Genomic DNA, 4,244 nt, shown 5'->3' with positions numbered 1-4,244 from the left:
GCTTCGTAACGCCGCTAGTACCTCGCATTTCTCGTTCTACCTACACCGTTCTGCTGGTTATTGTGTCTATTGTCTTTGAAAGATTTATGTTTAAACCTTAAAATTATTCTATTGAGCAACTATTCTTTTCTTCAGAAATTAAAAGGCTACTTATATTGTTGTAATTTTTTTTCCTTTGGACAGAGGATGATACTAGCATAGAAACAGATGTCAAGGTGCCAATACTGATAGCCTTTCACTGTCATATTTATGATCGTGATTGGCACTTTTCATGTGAGTGTGTCATTCTTTTTTGCTTTTCTTTTTTTAAATAATTTCTTGCCAAGATAATAAGATTCAATACAATTTGAATAAACTTCTTCGAGAGGGAGCGCAAAGTGCTTTAATGTTGATATTGTTTTTCCGTTTTATTTATTGTGGTTTTTGAATGTGTGAAGGGGTATGTTCCCGGTTGAGCAAGGGGATCTTCACAAGCGCTGGAAGTTGGTTAGTATGAAGTTGAGAAATTTTCACAAGTGTGTTGTGCTTCCCATTGGCAGCTTGTCTAGTGGGCTTTGTAGGCATCGGGCTATTCTTTTTAAGGTGAAGTGTTCATGTGTTTCCTGAATTTATTTGTGGTATCTATTATCAAAGAACGTTTTAGTTGAGTTACTTGAGTAAGAATATTGTTGAGCTGAGTAATTATATTGTCGAGTGTGCTTGGGTGTATGATGAGAATCCTGAAATTGGCCAAATACAGGTTAAAGGCCCAAGTGGAGAAGGGCGAAGGCCCAAGTGGAGAAGGATAAAGCCCCCGAGTGGAGAAGGATGAAGGCCCAAGTGGAGAAGGATGAAGGCCTAGAGGCAGAGACACTATCAAGCTGAAGGCCTAGATTAATTTGAAGGCCCATAATAAATATGTTCTATTTAGTTATAATTTTTATTTATTGTAATTTTGGTCCAAACTGTTTAGAAGGCCCATGTCTATTTTTATCTTTTGTTCAGCTACACTATAAGTATTGGTTTTTGTTTTGAATAAGAAAAACTTTTGGCATTTGATAAAATTTGGTGAGAGTTTCTCTCTGAGTTCCTTGTTGAACCAATCTCAGACTTATCTAGGTAATCCTTGTGGCGTCTACCCTGACTTATTTTCCTTCACCGGAAGTGGCGTCATCCAAACCTCCGTAACCTGTAATTAACAAGGGCTCCCTAACACTTAGAAGGGCTAATAATGGGTGTCTGTTCTGCAGGTAGAATTTTCTCTTCAAAATTAATGAATCCTGGAAGCCTAACATGTAATCTGTGTTATGTTTTCATTGTTTATTTTCCCTGAATTTTATTATTGAATAGTGAATACCAAAGAGTGTATAGACCTTCTTTGCTACATGGGTTACTGACATTGAAAAGTGTATCTGAGCAATCTTAAGGAAAAAAGATCTATGGACCTCTATTGGTGTCTACACCAAGAAAGAGATAGGAAGAGATGAGAGATAGGTGATGTGAAGTGATAGATGAGAGATAGAGAAATTGGGAGTATCAATTAGGCGATTAGACTGTTTAGGTGTTTAAAAATCAGAACTTCTTAAGGAAAAAAACTTCTTGCTTCTTGTTGTCCTATTGCTGCATGCCATTATGTTTGAAATGTTTCATATTTTCTCTAAAGCTCAAGCTGTAGCATCGGTTCTTGCCGGATACATCTTGCGGTTAAGCTTATTTTCAGACTTACATGAACAGGAAATTTAGGAAACTTGCCTATAATCATTACTTAAAGAGAGTAAGCAATAAAGGGAGACACCCAAGTTCTTGCTTCCTAATTTTTCTCTTTCTCTTTAGCCAATGTGACAGTTGACATAAAAATGAATTCAAATTGAATGTAGTAACACAAAATTGTAAATTGAATCCCTATCCCTCAATAGTTTCTTATGTTATTTTAAAAATATTCACCTATCAGATGAACATTTATTTTTGGCTATGCAGATTGTTGGCTTTATTGTTGGAGTAGTTCCCCAGATATATAAGTTGATGATTGGCGGCGATGCTTCACTTCATGTGATTTAAGACTCTTTTACCATGGTTGGGTATGTATGCATCCCAAATCTTCTTTTTAATTTGAAATTACACAAAGCCGTCGGGAGTAGTTATGAGTTTCCATTTTTTAATTTCAATTCTAATTTTAGTACCATATATTTTAATCTATGTAATATTACAAATTAAAACATATCAAAGGATCATAAGCAATCTAATAAGACATAAGAAATAGTTAACTTCAAGAATCACAAAAGATAGAGAAAGTCTTGTATATCCAGTAATAATGCTAGAAGCGGTGAGGGCATCTTAACTTCATAATAACATTACTAATCCGATATTTCATGTGTTAGAAGTCATGATTACCTGATCATAGATGACATATCTTTACATTTAAATCTAAATTTTAATCCTATCAAATATTTAGTATGTGTCGAATGGCAAACCAATAATATAAATAAATTATAGAAAATTATATTTTATTTATGCAATCAATATTCTTCAAATTATAAACAAGTTATATAAGTTTTTTAAAAATTATAATTATTATTCAAAAAATTTCTTTAAAAAAAATATTTGAATTAGTAATTATTTAATTTTTGATATTTTAGCTAATAATATAATTTAATTATTTTTCAAAATTATTCTCTCTCTCTCTCTCTCTCTCTCTCTCTCTCTCTCTCTATATATATATATATATATATATATATATAACAAAATTATTTTTCATATATTAATGGAACGTTGGCGTTACGTGAAAGAGGTTGAGTTGGTATGATAGGTTAGTATTATTTATATCTTGTTACCAAATTAGATTTTCTATTGATGATTACTGTTTTCTCTTTAATTAATATTTTGATTTTGTTTTCTTTCACTAGTAATTTTATATATAACCTCCAAATATCAGATAAACATAATCTTGATTGAATCTGTTGCAAATTGTGTAATTAAATTTACACTTCAACTACGAATATCTAAATTGCTATCAAATATTAATCCTATCAAACATTTTAACTAGATTTTAATTTTTGTACTAACTAAAAAATGTATTTAATTATTTGATAAATAATTTTTTAATAACTTTTAATATTTTTTGAAACACTAATTCAAATAAAATTTTTAATTGAACTGATGTTTAAGTATATTCTCATTTGTTCTGCTTTGTCTGAATCATTATTACCAATCATCTTCCAATTTAACTAAACCTTTCTCATCACTCAATTATTTGGTTCCCATGATAAAAAAAAAAAAGCAAAATAACACTTTCGTTAAAATATTCTAAAAGTGTTTCAAAGTACAAACTATTAGGATAAACATTAGTTAAAGAACTAAAAAATAAAAATCATTAAAATAAATAAAATTATGAAATTTATAATTTTTTAAAAATTTTCACAATAAATATTTATTTAAAAATTCTTTATCAATATTCTAAGGTTACATGTTAACATGATCTAATAATAATTATTATTAGTATTTTGTTAAGTGTTTTAATTTACTTTTATAACTGTAATGATAAATCTATACCAATAGTTAAATGAATTAAAAGTCAAAAGTATACCGCCTGATCTTATTTTTGATGATATGTAAAAAAGTGTAACATTTTATTTGACAAAGCAATCAAAGCACTTAATGCTACAAATCGTATTACTATTTTTTTTTATTAGTCGGATCATATTACTATAAGTTGAAGGAGAAGACAATATTTATTTATTTATTTATTCTAACTTTAATTTTGCAAGTTTAAAAGTATTCACTTTTTGTCAACCTTTATATTACTGTGTTGATTTCTTTTAATTTAGGTCATACACTTCCTCTCAGTTTTTAATCAATTTACTGCATATACTAAAATGATTTAATAGCTTAATTTTATATAATTAATTTAACTACTTTAAATACAATAATTATATGTATATACAATTTTGGTGTGCAGATTTTAACACTAGTTGTGCTTGGTCTGCCTAGTCATCATAAAAAAGTATTTTTTGTTTTTCAAATAATAATAATAATAAGATTTCTTTATTTATTTTTATAAAAACTACAATATCTTTTGCTGGAAACAATTTTTTTATTTAATTTTGATAAGATTATCATGCATTTTTCTCCTTTATATATATATATATGACCCCTTTGAGTTGCTACGATGTGTTAGGAATTAAGTTTTTACTATATGTTAATTAGAACTAGGAGTTGAGACCTTTAGACCAATAAGATTTAAAGGCTCTGATTTTACCTCTATTGAT

The sequence above is a fragment of the Glycine soja genome, chromosome 5, assembly GCF_004193775.1.
Source record: "Glycine soja cultivar W05 chromosome 5, ASM419377v2, whole genome shotgun sequence".
NCBI classification, from domain to species: domain Eukaryota; kingdom Viridiplantae; phylum Streptophyta; class Magnoliopsida; order Fabales; family Fabaceae; genus Glycine; species Glycine soja.
This window is presented reverse-complemented; position numbering follows the sequence as displayed.